The 17,717-nt window shown below is 50.6% G+C and overlaps 1 long non-coding RNA gene across 1 annotated transcript; it reads right to left on the bottom strand.

The window, feature by feature from the left end:
* Window positions 1–16,852: 16,852 nt before the first annotated feature.
* Window positions 16,853–17,717, bottom strand: LOC103660334. The gene is made up of 3 exons (XR_567781.1): window positions 17,482–17,717; window positions 17,021–17,175; window positions 16,853–16,909 (listed from the first exon to the last, which is right to left on the bottom strand). It is a non-coding gene; the product is annotated as an uncharacterized LOC103660334 (long non-coding RNA).

Raw genomic sequence — 17,717 nt, 5'->3', positions numbered from 1 at the left:
GGAGCAAGCCCAGTGGTACCCACAGATACTGTGGTGCTTGAGACAAGAAAGTTCAGTACTTCTTTGTTTAAAGATTTATTTCTCTATTTTAGGGGGAGAGAGCCGCGCAGGTGGGGGGGGGCAGAGGGAGAGAGAATCTCAAGCGGACTCCCCGCTGAGCGCGAGCTGGAGGCAGGCTGCATCTCACCACTCTGCGATCAGGACCTGAGCCAAAATCAAGTGGAGACGCTCCACTGACTGAGCCACCCAGGCGCCCTGACGGCTCATTATTTTATTTATTATTATTATTTTTAAAGATTTTATTTATTTATTTATTTGACAGAGATAGAGACAGCCAGCGAGAGAGGGAACACAAGCAGGGGGAGTGGGAGAGGAAGAAGCAGGCTCCTAGCGGAGGAGCCTGATGTGGGGCTTGATCCCATAACGCCGGGATCACGCCCTGAGCCGAAGGCAGACACTTAACCGTTGTGCCACCCAGGTGCCCCTTATTTATTATTTTTTAAAAGATTTTATTTATTTGAGAGAGAGAGAGAGAGAGAGTGCGAGCGTGAGCTGGGGGAGGGGCAGAGAGACAAGCAGGCTGCCTGCTGAGCACAGATCCAGCTGACTGGCGTCTCTATCCCAGGACCTGAGCAGAAGATAGACACTTAATCCACTGAGCCACCCAGGTGCCCCGAGCTCAGTATTTTAAAATACAACTGGGTTATTTCCCCCTGAAGACTGCCCTATATAAATGGGTAGTATCTACCAATTTTATCCACTTCGTCTTTCCAAATCAATCTTTAATTTTTTAATTTTTATTTTTTTAAAGATTTTATTTGCTTATTTGAGAGGGAGAGAGAGTGAGAGAGCACGAGAGGCAGGAGGGTCAGAGGGAGAAGAAGACTCCCTGCTGAGCAGGGAGTGAGCCCAATGCGGACTCGATCCTGGGATTCCGGGATCATGACCTGAGCCAAAGGCAGTCGCTTAAACCAACTGAGCCACCCAGGCACCCCAAATCAATCTTTTAAAATGTGATTAGATTTTATTTGGAGAAGTGCCCACCGATCCTACCTGCTGCACGTGCTTGCACTCCACCTGCATGCTGTCCTTAAGACAACCCTGGAAAGTTGGTCTATTTTGTGTCCATCTTTCAGATGGGAAGACTGAGGTCTGAAGAGATTAATGGATTGCCCGAGGTCATACAGTTCTTAAGAGACAAAGTTAGGGCTCCAGCTGTGGTGACTTGACTCACGCCTCCAGGATGTCACATGTCACCTTTCCTTCCAGAAGCCACCATGACCTCTCACCTTAGGTGTGCTCATGTATTTCCTGAGTCAGCCTCCCACTTCTGGCCTCCGCCAAAGCTGCCCCCTGAAGACACGGGAGCCACTGTCTGTGGACCTCCCCCTGGAATCATGGGCAGAAGCTGCTCAGACAGTCTGCCAGCTTTCTCCCCCGCTCCGTTTGGACATCTCTTCCATTTCACCCTTGGTTTCCTTGGAAATTCCGTTTGCTTGTCTTCATGTCTCTCCTTGGAGGGGCCTCCTTCCTTTCGTTAGTTATTCTTTGGGACTTTCTGGTTTTTTTCACCTGGAGCTTGGGGATCTTGAATAGATTTGGGGAATCGCAAAGACTTCGTTGCGAACAGCATTTTTCAAAGCGTTCTATACTTCCTAGCTTCTACTTTGGTTTCTTTTGAAATCCTTCTTTTCCCTTTTAAAGCTTTAACATCAGCTCCCTGATGACGTTTTGGCTCGGGTGAGCGTTGGGCAGCTTCTACCTGCCATCCCCGGAGACCCCCCTCCTGCCAAATCACCATCTCTGCCTACACCATTGTGCCCCTTCGTGTGGCGTCCGAGACCCTGGGGGCACTGGGGTCCTGCTTCCCGTATGGGTAGGATTTTACGGGACGCTACCCAAGGCAGTCTGGCTTTAAGTATCCCACCTAACCTAACTTGGCTTGCCGGCTCTCCTATGGCCCCGATACTCTGTGCCTGTTGGTTAACGTATCCAGCCACCCGTGGGACTCCTGGGTGGCTCAGTCGATGAAGCATCTGCCTTGGGCTCAGGTCATGATCCCCGGGTCCTGGGATCGAGCCCTGAGTCAGGCTCTGCTCAGTGGGGAGCCTGCTTCTCCCTCTCCCTCTGCTGCTCCCCCTGCTTGTGCTCTCTCTCTCTCTGACAAATAAAATCTTAAAAAAAAAAAATCCAGCCACCCTTAAGGGTGGCTCAGTGTTTGCCTCCCTCCAGGCCCAAGGCCAGCAGCTTCTGCCTCCTTGTACATTTTCCCACTTCTGTCTCTCTTGGAAGGCAAGAGCAGACTGGCATCATCCAGGTAGGACGTCCCCTCTAAAGGTCTGGTCACCAGATGGGTGTCATAGCAGCTGCTTCTCGTCCCGAAACAATTCCACGGTTGTAGGAGCTGCCATGAACCTGCAGTGTCCCTGACAGCCTCACCAGCGAGCACGTCTGCCTCGGCTCCCCCCACTGCCCCGGGAATCCCTGGAGAAGGAACATGTTTCCAGATACCTGGGAACGTCTTGGCTTGAGCTCCTGTAGCTCCAAGCTAGTGGCCCAGGCACACGGACTAGCCTGAAAAGCTCTTTTTTAAAAAAAAAATTTAAGATTTTTATCTATTTATTTGTCAGAGAGAGAGAGAGAATACAAGCAGGGGGAGCAGCAGGCAGAGGGAGAAGCAGACTCCCCATGGAGGGGGGAGCCCCATGCGAGACTCGATTCCAGACCCCCAAATCATGACCTGAGCCAAAGGCAGACGCGTCACCAACTGAGCCCCCCAGGCACCCCGAGCCGGAAAAGGTCTCCTGTTTAACCAGCGAAGCTTTTTAGAAATGACCATGAAAAATGTTCTCCTTGCAGAGCGTTCTCAGCTCCAGAAGAGAAGCAGCTCCCCTTTCTCCAAGTTCAGGGCCGAGTCCCCACCAGGGAGGGCACACAGACCTGGATTGCGACCCGTCACACATTAGCTGTGTCGGGCCTCAGTTTCTTCTCTGTACACGGGACTAGCGGCCCAAGGACACAGTTGGGAAGATTTAATGAGATAATACATGAAAAAAGCCTGGCACATACAGGGAACCCACGGTTGGTGCCCTCCCCTTTTACTTGTTCTGAACTGGAAATGAACCCATGGGAAAGAAGGGGGGCGCAGCACGGCGAGGTCAGCTCCGGGGTGATTGCTCGCAGAGGTCTCTAGCTCAGCTCTCCGCAGTGCCTGGCCCCTGCGCCCACCAAAACGGCTCCCTCCAGCCCTGCTGTTGTTCCGCTTCTGTCCGCCAGGGGGAGACAAGGCGCAGGCTCCCTCGCGGGCGGCTTTCCTTGCGCGTTCACAGAGCCTCGAGAGCACGCGGCCGTGCGCGGGACCCCGCGGCCGTGCGCGCCCGCGGGACTCCCAGGGGCGGGGCGCGCACGCGTAGATGGCTGCGCTTCCCGCGTGGCCGGACCGGGTAGGGTTGAGGCTGGGGGCTCCCTGCAGGTCAGAAGCGGGGACTTGCGGGAATCCCGTCTTCCTCCGGGACCAGTCTTCCGCTTGGATTTGGGGGAGGGACGACCTGACCCCCTTCAGAGTTAGCATTTCTTCCCCATCAGAAGGCTGTCACCTGCTGCTTGGTTCACCCTAGCCCTGCAGCAGCGAGCGTCCGGGAACAGGCATCCTAGGGGAATGGCCCTCGGACAGGAAGGGAGTTTGGGGGGCCTAAGGCTATTCTCATTCTGCGGTCAACAAAGACGGATAGCTCCTCACGCTCACTCAGACTGCCCGGGGCCACAGGAAGGGGGATGGGGGATGGGGTGAGGGCAGTGGTCAGGATTGCCCATGACCTGGTCCTGATTTTTCACTTCCCCTAATCCCGTCACCCATTAGCCAGAAAGGACCCAGAACCCTCGACAGTTGCTAGGGGGCCTGTTTTGAAGACCTCACCACGCCATCCGAATTCTAATGTTGGTGGTGAATAGGGGAGGGTGGACAGGAGATCCTCGCAGCCCTGTGACTTCGGGGCTGGCCCTGGGCGCTGGGCAGGCCCCGTGAATGCCCTCGACTGCTGTGCCTAGGAGAAACCCTCCCTGATTTCGGAGACCTCCCGCAGAAGGAGGTCAACTCGGATGAGTCTTCCCAACTTCGGGCGTTTGCCTTCTGTGCGGCAGCGGCCCCCACCTGCCCTGGTCTCAGGAGCACTGGCCGCAGATGGCAGTCAGGTGAGCCCCAGTCAGCCTGCATCCTTATCTTGCTTCTCTTATTCCCCTGCTCCAGCCTGGCCCCTCCCAGTCCAGAATCACACCTGCAGGTGTTCATGGAGGGCCACAGTCTTACCCTCCCTGAGGCTGCCTCCAGTCCGGGACTGCTGTGGACAGCTCACCCAGAGAAGAGTCCAGCCAAACAGTATATCATACCTTTAAGGTGGGTGTAACATCCCTCCCTCTCCCCCAGACAGTTACTTCTGGGGAGCGAACTTTCTAGAAAATAAGCCCATGGATGAGGCTTGATGCTTACTCTCCCATTAGAAACTCACAATATTTAGGGATGCCTGGATGGCTCAGTCAGTTGAGCACCCGACTTTTGGTTTTGGCTCAGGTTTTGTTCTTGGGACGGTGGGATCGAGCTTTGCATGGGGGCTCGTGCTCAGGGCGGAGTCTGCTTGTCCCTGTCCCTCTGCCCCTCCCCCTGTTCACGCTCTCTCTCTTTCAAATAATAGTAATAAAAGAAACTCACAATATTTAGAACTCATAGAGGCCTTGCAGCAGCTCTAATTTGCAAGACCGAAGGAACTTCAGAGAGCTTTTAACCCATCACCTTACTGTATTTCTTTTAACATATATTTAGGGAGGGTCTACTGCATAGGATGCATTTTGTGTGCACTTTGAATGACACCAAGATGTTAAATATCTACATAAAGTCCTACAGGGCCCAGCCCTGTCCTTGGTGTCCCGTCCTCCTTCCGGCCCTCTGAGCCTCCCACCAGATTGCCTATGGTTGTTCGCAGACCACACTCTTTCCTGCCTCCATGCCTTCCGTCCTCCAGCCTCACTGCCCCTCTGACTGGCTGCCTCCTACTTACCTCCTGCGAATCTCAGCCTAGCTGCTTCGTGTTGGGAAATCTTGGCTCCCTCCGCCTGCGTCAGGGCCCCTCTTCTTTCCAGGCTTCCCCAGGATACACCTCTGTGACTACACTTACCATACGATAAGGCAGTTATGAATTTCAGGGCTTGTCATCCCCACCCCCCACCCCACCCCTGACTCTGGGCTCTTTGAGATTCCGGGCTGAACTTGCTTCACCCTTTGAATCAGACCCAGGTTCTCCTCTGGGTAGCAGGAGAGAGAAGCTATCAAGGTGGGTGTGATAGATAGGGTCGGAGTAGTACAGATGGGAAACTGAGGCTGCTCCTGGGTAAATTGCTCTTCCTGGCAGCAGGCGAGAGCCAGAGGCATTTCCAGCTGATGGAAGTAGCCTGGGGAGCAGCCTGACACCCAACCAGCCTTCAGCCTCAGAGCGAGAGGCCTGGAGTGTCGGGAGGTTGTATAGAGCTCAGGAGCCCAGGTCACAAATGTGAATATTCTGATCGACAAGGCCTGACCAGCAGTGAAAGGAGCCCACGGCCAGGCGTCAGGAGACCCGCGTCCCAGCTCATGCTTCCTTCCATCTCACCTCCTGCCTTAGACCCACCTCAGTCCACGGGACTCCCCAACCTGTCCTACCCTTTCCTCTGCCGAGAGTGGCTTCTGTCCTTCCCCAAGTGTCTCCTGGTTAAAATACTGCTTTTCCTTAAGATTCGACTCAACTCCGGACACCTGGGCGGCCCAGTCGATTAAACGTGCAACTCTTGATTTCGGCTCAGGTCTTGATCTCAGGGTTGTGAGATCGAGCCCCGCCTTGGGCTCCGCGCTCAGCATGGAATCTGCTTGAGATTCTCTCTTTCCCTCTCCCTCTGCCTCTCCATCCCTCCTTCTCCCTCTCTCTCTCTTAAAAAAAAGAAAAAAAATTAAACCAAACTCAAATCCTACTTCCCGAGTGAAATCTTCACCTTCCCAACCGGATGTGAGGGGTTAGAGGCAACATGGACGATGTCGTAGAGTGTGGATGACAACCAGGTCTCCGAGTCAGGTCAGCATCTTTTTTTTTTTTTTTAAGATTTATTTATTTGAGAGAGAGGAGGGGGAGGGGCAGAGGGAGAGGGAGAGAATCTCAAGCAGATTCCGTGCTGAGTGCTGAGCCCAATGTGGGGCTCAATCCCATGACCCTGAGATCAAGACCTGAGCTGAAACCAAGAGTCAGACGTTCCACGACTGCACCAGCCAGGCCCCCCATGGTCCTCATCTCAGGATTGCAGTTCACAGCCTACTTGAGCAAAGAGTTTTCTCTACCAGACGCTCAAACAAGTGTAGATTCCTACAACATTCATAGAGCGGAGTTTACAAATAAACAAGTCTTGGGGTGCCTGGCTGGCTCAGAGGAGCACGTGACTCTTGATCTCGGGGCTGTGAGTTCAAGCCCCGCTCGGGGTGTACGGCTTACTTAAAAATAAAAAATAAAATCTTAAAAAAAAAAAAAGCACAGGTCTTAGAAAAATGAAAACAACTCTTCCAACATTAACGAAAAGGTCTTTGATACTTCTGGAAAATGGAAACAAATAGAAACCCAGTTTTGGCAGCACGAGATACAAAGTACAGATTTCCCTTACGTTTCTCGGCCGCGAGTATGTCAGTGTTTCTTCACCTTATTTCTGATCCTTCAAAAACACAGGTTCCCGGGGCTTTCGTCTCCAAGCATCACCTCCTGCATCGATGGTGTATTTGGTCGAGAGGAGTTTCCTTCCACTGGCTGACATGCATTTTCGTGGAAGGTACTGAGGAGCTGAACGGAGACGCAGGGAATTAAGGTCAGCAGTGGAGGATGGACGGGCTTCCGGGGAAAGACGCGCTGGCCGGGTTCTGATTCCTGCCCTTGACCGCGGCCAAGCCGAGTGCCCGCCGCCCGCGCACCACGGAGAATTGATCTTGTAGGAGCTTTCCTAACTGAAGGTCCCAGGTTGGAGCTGAGCTTCTGGAGCCGGAGGGAGGCGTGCTGGGGCAGGGAGCGTCTCCCAGACCTGCTTTCTTTTGAGGAGGGGACAGACCACAGACACCCATCTGGGAGTCTTCCCAGGCGAGGACCGGAGTTTGAGCTCCTGTCTTGCACGCCGGAACCGGAGCCGGAGCGGGGGAGGAGGGGGCTGTGCGGGAGCGTTGTCCTCTGGGTCGTCCCTGTGCTGTTGCTCCTTTCCTTTTAAGGGCATTCCTTTTGTTTCTGTCCTGACAAATAATAAGGTTTTCGCGGAGGCCTGGACAGTCCGAGGAGCTGGGGGGCAGGGGGCCGATTCCTGCTTTCGGTGCAGCCTGGTGAGGGGATGGGGAGCAGTAGGAAAAGGGTAGCTGGGGAGACTGGTCGGTGCATCCCTGAGCCGGGCGCGTATTTCCCTTAAATGAACGTTGCCGTTTACCTCCGTGGGCGGGAGCACCACCCGCAGCCGAGGCGCGCCGAACAGGGGCCATGGGGACTCGGGGAGGAGTACGTGGCACCCGGGAGGGGCCCCGTGCATCCGCGTGGGAGCACACGGGAGGCAGTGCAGAGGGCGGGCATTCTCTGAGTGTCTGCATTTGACTAGATCCTGGAGGCGCTGGGTTTATGAGAGACCTAAGGAAGCGCTCCCAGCACAGGGCATGGTCCCATTTATATGGAATGTTCAGAACAGGCAAATATCTGGACACACAGCAGAGGAGTGGTGGCCTGGGGTAAGTGGTGGGGATGGCGGGCAAGTGACTGCTAATGGGTACATTTCTTCTCGAGATGACAGAAATGTTCTAAAATTAGATTAGGGTGGTAAAACCATCGAATTGTACTTTTTTTTTTTTTTTTTAGATTTTATTTTTTTTGAGGGACTGAGTGAGAGAAAGTGCACAAGCAGGGGGAGAGGGGAAAGGAGAAGCAGACTCCCTGCTTAGGGGGGAGCGTGACATGGGACTCCATAACGCTGGGACCCTGTGGTGATGACTTGAGCCGAAGGCCAACACCCAACCCATTGAGCCATCTGGGTGCTCCTTTAATTTTCTTTTAAAGATTTATTTATTTGAGAGAAAGAGAGTAGGGGGAGGGGCAGAGGGAGAAGCAGGCTCCCCTATGAGCACAGAGCCCCACATGGGACTCGATCCCAGGACCCTGGAATCATGACCTGAGCCGAAGGCAGACGCTCAACTGACTGAACCACCCAGGTGCTCCTGAATTGTACATTTTAAGTGGTGAAATTTACGGTATGTGGATTATATCTCAATAACGTTATTGAATAAAAGTTTCCCCACCCCCCAAGAAAAGCAGATTCCAACGTTGCTGTCATCGGGAGGAAACTCTCCCCACTAGGTTTGGGTTATCAGTGAAATAAGGTTGGCCCTGATGGTCTCTGGTTGGGGTGATGATTACCCGGGAGGTCCCCTTGTATTAGCCTCTCGATTTTGGTGTATGTTTGAAAATTCAAATAATAAAAAATTAAATGAATTTTTTAAAAACACCCAAACCACCAAGACACCGTGAGAAATGAAAAGACAGAAATGGGTGGTAGGAGAAGCTGAAAGTCCCAGACCCCACTTCAGACCCTGGAGCAGGGTTACCCCACGTGCTGGGGAACGTGACAAGGGGTTAGAACCTGGCCCATGCACACGGAGGAGTCTGGACCGGCCACGGGGGCGGGGGGGGCTTGATATCCGCGCCGTGTTTTCTTTTCTTCATTCAGGTATTATTTTATTGTTCAGATGGGCAGGAGAATGGAGAGGTGCGAATGATCTCTGTCCAACCCATAAAGAGATTATATGAAGGGAAGTAAAGAGACTGAAACAATTGTTCTGAAAATAACATGGTAAAAAAAATCACTCTGTATGAAAGGAGATATATATGCAGTGGAACGTGGGTCTCCCTGCTACGGTGGACCCCAAGTTTTATCCCCCAGAGACGGTCACCGTCACCATCAACAATTCTAATAAATGCACAATATATGTGTGTGCACGTGTGTGTACTCAGATATACACACTCATCTGTTTTCTTTACATACACACACCCGTGTACGTACACACACACATATACCCATTTACATACAAAATACTTTTTATATACAGACACACATGTATGTGTATATATATACATAAAACACTTGCATTTGCTTTTTTCCCAATTATTTTATTTTAAAGGGAATTTATTTACTTATTTAGAAAGAGAGAGCGTGCAAGCAGTGGGGTGGAGGTGGGGAGGGGCAGAGGGAGAGGGAGACAGAGAATCTTAACCAGGCTCCACATCCCAGCGCGGGGCCAATCTGGGGCCCGATCTCACAACCTGATATCGTGACCTGAGCTGAAATCTAGAGTCGGACACTTAACCGACTGAGCCACCCAGGCATCCCTGTGTCCATTTCTTTCTTTTTTTTTTTTTTAAAGATTTTATTTATTTATTCGACAGGGATAGAGACAGCCAGCGAGAGAGGGAACACAAGCAGGGGGAGTGGGAGAGGAAGAAGCAGGCTTATAGCAGAGGAGCCTGATGTGGGGCTCGATCCCACAACGCCAGGATCACGCCCTGAGCCGAAGCCAGACACTTAACCGCTGTGCCACCCAGGCGACGCCCTGTGTCCATTTCTGATGGAGGAGTTGAAGTCTCCAACTATAAGAGTGGATTCATCTATATCTGTTGTTCTGAACCTTGATTTTATTTTTCATATAGTTTCATATTGGTACGTAAAGAGCTCCCTCATCTTAGTCATGGCGGCAAGGTATCCCATTTTGTAGATGTATCATAATTTGTTTAACCACTTTCCTGTGGATACATTTAGACTGTCTCAAACCATTTGCTATTATGAACAATGTTGCACTAAGAAACCTTGTACGCTTACAATTTTACACACAGCGAAGTCTCTCTGGAGTACATTCTTAGAAGTGGAACTGTGCAGTCAAAAGGTAAATGGGTTTTTCATTGGGAACAATTTGCTCTCCTTGGGTTTTGTACCAATTTGCTTTCCTCCAACAATGAACTCATGTTGCCCCCCCCCCACCAACAGTTTTTTATCAAAATGTTTTGTATCTTTACCAGTGAGCTAGATGAAAATGCCAAGTGTGGTCAAAATAATTTACACCAGACTCCATTTAGGGCAATTCATATGGAGAACAATCATGTTAACATAACGAATGCCAGAGAGTTTTCAAAGGAAAGCTAGAGTTCATTCGGTATCTTTGAACTCCTAGTGGGGAAAAAACTTACGAATATAATCGGGGCGCCTGGCTGGCTCAGAAGCGTGTGTGACTCTTGATCTCGGGGTTATGAGTTTGAGTCCCACACTGGGTGCAGAGATTACTTAAAAATAATAAAATCTTGGGGCACCTGGGTGGCTTAGTTGGTTAAGCATCTGCCTTTGGCTCAGGTCATGATCCCTGGGTCCTGGGATCGAGCCCCGCATTGGGCTCCCTGCTCAGCAAGGAGTCTGCTTCTCCTTCGCCCCCCTCCTCCTGATTGTGCTCTCTCCCTCTCTCTCTGTCCAATAAATACACACAATTTTTAAAAATAAAATGAAATCTTTGAAAAAAAAAAGAATTCAAGATGTGTAGGAGAACTTTTCAGGTGGCGTGTTGACTCGCTGGCCGTCGGAGAATTCACGGAGGAGAAACACCTTTGGGATGCAATGAGTGTGAGGAAACCTCCTGGAGGAATTCCTGCATGGCTGGACATCACAGAATTCAGCTGACAGGAACCCCCGTGAGTGCACTGAATTGGAAGAGCCGTCAGACACATCAGCGAGCTCACCCTGGAAGAAACCCTATGAAGGTAAAGAGTGTGGGAGTCTGACCGTCCATAGGCGTCATGCTCGAAGAGAAGCCTTTGGGGTGTAACGACTGGGGGGAGCCCTTCCTCAGAGCCCACATCTTCTTCCACACCACTGGGTCTACTCATGAGAGAAAGCCTGTCACTTACTGAGTGTGGTTGGACCTTTCATCAGAGCCCGAGTCTTACTCAGCATCGAAGAATTCATTCTGCAGGCAAGCCCGTGGATGTCACAGGTGTTGGAAGACCTTCTATCACACGGCACACCTTGCTCGGTCTCAGACGGTCCGTGCGGGAGAGGAACCGCTTGAGAACAACACGGGTAGGAATGTTCTCGGGCTTCAGTCAGGTTTTACAGCATCAAAGAAGAATCCCGTGAATGTCCCGGAGGTGAAAATATCTTCAGCCAGACTTGTACCTGCGAATCCACCTTGCAGAAAAAGAGAGGATTGGGGCGCCTGGGTGGCACAGCGGGTAAGCATCTGCCTTCGGCTCAGGGCGTGATCCCGGCGTTATGGGATCGAGCCCCACATCAGGCTCCTCCGCTGGGAGCCTGCTTCTTCCTCTCCCACTCCCCCTGCTTGTGTTCCCTCTCTCGCTGGCTGTCTCTGTCTCTGTCGAATTAATAAATAAAATCTTTAAAAAGAAAAGAAAAAGAGAGGATAGCAACCTGAGTGATTTGAATGTATCAGTGTATTTATTTCGTGACGCAAAGCTACTCACTGATCCTTGTGGGGGCCTCCTCGGTCGGTACATTTCTTTCTTTCTTTTGTTAAAGATTCTATTTACTTATTTATTTGACAGAGAGAGAGAGAGCTCAAGCCGGGGGAGCGGCAGACAGAGAGGGAGAAGCAGACTCCCCGCTGAGCAGGGATCCTTATGCGGGGCTCGATCCCAGGACCCCGGGATAGTGACCTGAGCCGAAGGCAGATGTTTCATGGACGGAGCCCCCCAGGTGCCCTGGTTATGACATTTTTAATAATAAGCACACTTACATACTGCTGTAACATACAGTGTGCATGTTTTAACGTGTCCCTTGATACAGAAATAATTTTAGAGCCTAGATGACGGGGATTGATCAGTGCATTGAATGTGATGGGTTCACTGACATAAGGCCCCGCGTTAAAAGTGACAGCTGTGCCTGGTTGACGAATGCTCTGAGACTCAACTTTTTCTTGCCTTCTCATCTCCTTTCCCGGCCACAGTTGGTCTCTGATTCACAGGCTCTTTGCGCCCCCTGATGCCCGTGGAGGACTCTGCGTCTTCAGCCCCGTGCAGGGCCGTCGCCTGCCCCTGCGCCTCTCGCGATTGCCCCAGCGGGAGTGCAGGGCTGTCTCCTCAACCCTTGAAAGCTTTTTCAAGGTGTCAGTGTTTAGCTCTCCCCCTTCCCCAATTTAAATTTAATTGATCTCTTTAAGAAAAAAAGGGGCCACCTGGGTGGCTCAGTTAGTTAAGCATCTGCTTTCAGCTCAGGGCATGATCTCAGGGTCCTGGGATCGAGTCCTGCATCGGGCTCCCTGCTCAGTGGGGAGTGTGCTTCTCCCTCTGCCTCTGCTGCTCCCCCTGCTCGTGCTTTCTCCCTCTCACTCCCTCAAATAAATAAATAAATAAAACCTTTACAAATATAAATTTAATTGATCTGGAGAGAGGCATGGTGTTATGGACTGAATTGTGTCTTGCCGAAATTTACCCGTTGAAGTCCTCACCTCCAGGGGGATGCATTAGGAGATAGGGCCTTTAAAGAGGTTCATTAAGGTTAAGTGGGGTTGTAAGGGTGGGGCCCTGATCCCATATGACTAGTGTCCTTAGGAGAAGAGAAACCAGGGGTGCACCTGCTTAGAAAAAAGGCCACTGGAGGCCCCAGCAAGAGGCAGCCATTTGCAGGGCCAGGGGAGACAGTGAGCCAGCAGTGCGCCCTGCCCACACACCTCGTCTAACCTTGTGGAGGACTGCCAGCTTCCAGAAACATGAGAAGACACATGTCTGTGTTTAAGCCACTGGGTCGTGTTATGGAAGCCCTCGCCGACTCACGTACATAGACGATGAATTGCTCTTAGCTCTGCAGGTCATTCTAAGGCGTGCCTAGGACAGGCATCAGGGCACATCGAAACGGTACCACCAGCCCTGGTGGTAAGTCTGGGAAAAAGTCCGGAGAGAAAAGGCCAACTTGGATGCTGGGGTGAAGATGGGCTAAGAAGCTTTCGGACTCAATAGAATTCCCGCGGTTCTCTCAGTAAAACTCCGCCTTCCCCGCGTTCTTATTTTCATTCTATTTACACAAGGTCAGCACTCCAAATAAATATTTCTGATTTGTTTTCCCTTTGCTTTATTTGTTTATTTATCTATTTATTTATATATAAATCCCGATGTCATCAACGTACAGTGTTGTCCTGGTTGCAGATGCGTAATACAGTGACTCAGCACTTCCGTACTCATCATGACGCGTGGGCTCTTCATCCCCCACCCACCTCCGTTCTGGAAACCATCAGTGTGTTCTCTGTATTTAAGAGTTGTTGTTGTTGTTTTTTTTAATCTCTTTTTTTCTCTGTTCATTCGACTTGTTTCTTAAATTCCACATGAGTGAAATCACACGGCTATTTGTCCATCTCTGACTGACCGATCTCCCTCCGCATCATACTCTCTAGCTCTGTGAATGTTGTTGCAAACGGCAAGAGTTCATTCTTTTTCATGGCTGAGTAATATTCCACGGTGTACACGGACTCTGCACGCTGCTTCTTTATCCGTTCATCGGCCGGTGAACATTTCTGGTTCTTCCATAGTTTGGCTATTGTGATTACTGCTGCTATAAACACAACAGTGCATGTACTTTTTCAAATTAATGTTTTTGTATTCTTTGAGTAAATACCCAGTAGTGGAAGTACCAGATCCTATGGTGATGCTCTTTCTAATTTTGGGGGGAAACACCTACTGTGTTCCAGAGTGGCTGCACCAGCTTGCGTTCCCACCAACAGTGCACGAGGGTCCCCTTTCTCCGCATCCTCGCCAACACCTGGCTGTTTCTTCTCCTGTTGATTTCAGCCATTCTGACAGGTGGGAGGCGATATCGGGTTTTGATGTGCGTTTCCTTGATGACCAGTGATGTTGAGCATCCTTTCACAAGTCTGTTGACCATCTGGATGTTGTCTTCTTCTTCTTTTTTTTTTTTTTAAAGATTTTATTTATTTATTCGACAGAGATAGAGACAGCCAGTGAGAGAGGGAACACAAACAGGGGGGGTTGGAGAGGAAGAAGCAGGCTCATAGCGGAGGAGCCTGATGTGGGGCTCGATCCCAGAACGCCGGGATCATGCCCTGAGCCGAAGGCAGACGCTTAACCGCTGTGCCACCCAGGCGCCCCTGGATGTCGTCTTTGGAGAAATATCTCTTCATGTCTTCTGCCCATTTTTAATTGGATTATTTGCTTTTTGGCATTGAGTTGTATCAGTTCTTTATTTTGGATAGTAATCCCTTATTGGATGTATAATTTGCAAAAATATTTTCTCCCATCCTTTTTTGTTTTATGACTATTGACACAGCCTTGTTTTCTTTTCTTTCTTTTTTTTTTTTTTAAGATTTTATTTATTTGACAGAGATAGAGACAGCCAGCGAGAGAGGGAACACAAGCAGGGGGAGTGGGAGAGGAAGAAGCAGGCTCATAGCGGAAGAGCCTGATGTGGGGCTCGAACCCAGATCGCCGGGATCACACCCTGAGCTGAAGGCAGACGCTTAACCACTGTGCCACCCAGGCGCCCCAACACAGCCTTGTTTTCTATTGCTCATTGCAAGGCCGTGCTATCTCACTTGTTTTATTGGTGTAAATACATTTTTGTGGGTTATTAGAACTTATCCAATATTCATAACACTATTCCAAGGGTAAATAAATGTACTTTATGTTTCAATAACTAATTTATTTTTTTTTAATTTAAAAAAAATTTTCTTTTTTAAAAAAGATTTTTATATATTTATTTGAGAGAGAGCACAAGCAAGGGGAGCGGTAGGCAGAGGCAGAGGGAGAAGCTGACTCCCTGCTGAGCAAGGAGCCCGATGAGGGACTAGATCCCAGGACCCTGAGATCATGAGCTGAGCTGAAGGCAGATGCTTCACCGACTGAGCCACCCAGGTGCCCCTCAATAATTAATTTACAAATGGAATTAGGAGCAGCTCTGCATGGAGATATGAGGATGTCTGTCTCCTCGTGTGTCCTGGCACACGTTTACTGAGATCCCTGTCATTCTCGCGAGTGTGAATTTCAGTGTCCTCTCTGGCCGTGGTCTGTGGATACTGAATTTGAATTGACAGGCTTTTCCCTCAGGGTTGAAGTGACTTTTAGAGTTCGAGGTGCCCTGATGCGTCAGAGTCACCTGGGGATTTGCAGTCTGAAAGCCCGAGTAGGGAACTGCGTCGTTCACGCTAATGCCCAGTTAGCCGGCCCACGGATGCCGGCGTCTTGTGTGAGTGTCATGTGACCTGGGACGTTGTTTTGATTTGCTTCCGTGCCTCCTGCGGCGATGTTGTGGACCGTGCTGTTATTTTTAAATGCACGGTTATGTCACAGACGAGAGGAGCCAAAGAGAAATGACTGCCAAAGGTAACGTGGTGTCTGGATGGGATCCTGGGGTAGGAAGAGGACATCAGTGAACTAAGGAGATGGACTTTAGTTAATAAGGAAAGTTATTTGTGTATGATTAGTTCAGTAATCATAACAAATGTATCAGACTTATGTCAGATGCTGATGGGGGAAATTGGGTGTGGGGATACGGGACTCTCTGTATTGCCTTTGTAGCTTTTCTACAAATTCAAAACCGTTCTAAAATTAAAAGCTTACTTAGGAGGGCGTGGCCGGCTCAGAAGAGCACGGGGCTCTTGATCTCGGGGTCACGAATTTGAGCCCCACGTGGGGCGTAGAGCTCACTTAACATAAAATAAAACTTACCTAAAGTAAATAAATAATTAGAAGGATGGCAAAAATGTACTATTATAATTTTAAATGTTTTTATAATGTTTTCTTGTCTTTTTTATTCTTTTAAATATTTTATGTATTTATTTGAGAGAGAGCGAGCACGAGCAGGGGGAGCGGCAGGCAGAGGGAGAAGCAGACTCCCCGCTGAGCAGGGACCCGGATGCGGGACTCGATTCCAGGACCCCCAGATCATGACCTGAGCTGAAGGCAGATGCTCGACCGACTGAACCACCCAGGCACCCCCATCCAAATTTTTTTTTTTTTAATATTTTAAGTAATCCCTACACCCCACGTGGGACTTGAACTCATGACCCTGAGATCAAGAGTTGCCAACTGAGCTAGCTGGTTGCCCCCATCCAGGATTTTTCATGGGCTGCGTCTTGAGCTGGGAAGATGGCATCATGGAAGTAGAATTAGGTGCGTTCTGGCAGTCGTCTGGTTCTCTCGTCACACGGGGAACGCACGTGGCCCTGGGATGCGGGTAGGGCCTGGGACTTCACTCTCTTCTCATGTCATTTTCTCAAAACAGAGCCTCAGAGATACGCAGGTAGGACTGCCTTGGCACTGGGATGGCAAGTCCCTTCTCCTCATATGTGAATTCATATAATAGCAGCGCTCTTGGGCCGTCTGGGTGGCTCAGTCGTTAAGCGTCTGCTTTCGGCTCAGGGCGTGATCCCGGCATTATGGGATAGAATCCCGCATCAGGCTCCTCCGCTGGGAGCCTGCTTCTTCCTCTCCCACTCCCCTGCTGGGTTCCCTCTCTGGCTGGCTGTCTCTCTCTCTTCATCAAATAAATAAATAAAATCTTCAAACGAAAAAAAAAAAAGCAGTGCCCAGAGCGCTGTGACGAGGGGGCTTGAACGCAGAGCTGGGGGGGGCGGCTGGGGGGTGCGTCGCGCTCACTGGTGTCTTAGCCATGCTGGCAAGTGTGCTGATTACCTGCTGACCCTTGAAGACCACAGGGCCCTTGGCTGCAGCTTCCTTCTGCTTTGTCTTCTGATCGCTTGCTCCCCTGCGCACCCCGTCCCCGTCCCATGCCCACCCCTCCCACCGCTTCCTGCTCACCTTCCTCGAAGCCCAGCACTGGCCCCTGTACCAGGACAGCCTCCTCTCCTCCGCCTCTCCACCTGGCACCGAGAACAGCGGCTAAAGCTTGCTGACACTGCTGCATTTTACCCCATGTGAAAGGGGCCGTGGTTTCACCCCAGCGAGGTGTGGCCCTCACGGGACCCCAGTACCTCTTAGGCATGCAGCACTTGCCGGAGAAGGATCCGCTATCCCGGCGCGGTGAAAGAGCGACTCTGCGGGGTCAGGGTCAGAATTGGTTACTCTGGGCTTCTTGGACATAACGGCTGCGTCTAGGGCAGGAGGCTGCTTGCTTGCGTCTTCATAGCTGGAGGTGGGAGGGGAACATGGAGGACTTAGTGGAGTCTTGACTCAGCTTTCGCGGTCGCTTCGGTGTGTGGAGGTGAGACATGAACGTTTTAGCTCAGCCGGTTTCTACTGAAACACATAAGACATGGATGGAGGGAGGTGGGAAGTGGAGAGGTTTCCAGAGACAGAAAGCCATCCAAGCCAGTGTCTTGTGTTACAGCCTATCCTGGCAGGGTTCACATGTCTGTGGGGGACGAGGTTTTGAGGGACCTGAAGGTTTGCAAGGTAGGTGCTTGCAGTCATATATTTCTAGAATCATACTCACAGTGCTGTTTAAGTGTGAGCAGACATCCAGTGCCGTTGCTAAGAGTTTGGTGATAGCTTGGAGCGTGGTCCGCAGACAACTGAAACTATAATCATGATTAGCACGAGGTCCAATACAGACTAGGAAGCTGAATTTGAGATGATGTGATTTCAAAGTATAAGAAAGGGATGTGGCCAGTGCTGGGAGCTCTCCTTCTCACATTCTCCACGGATAGAAAAGAAGGGGACACGGGTGAA

Source organism: Ursus maritimus, unplaced genomic scaffold (assembly GCF_017311325.1).
Source record: "Ursus maritimus isolate PB19 unplaced genomic scaffold, ASM1731132v1 scaffold_14, whole genome shotgun sequence".
NCBI classification, from domain to species: domain Eukaryota; kingdom Metazoa; phylum Chordata; class Mammalia; order Carnivora; family Ursidae; genus Ursus; species Ursus maritimus.
Note: the sequence above shows the minus strand (reverse complement) of the source record. Positions and strands in the feature narration are given on the sequence as shown.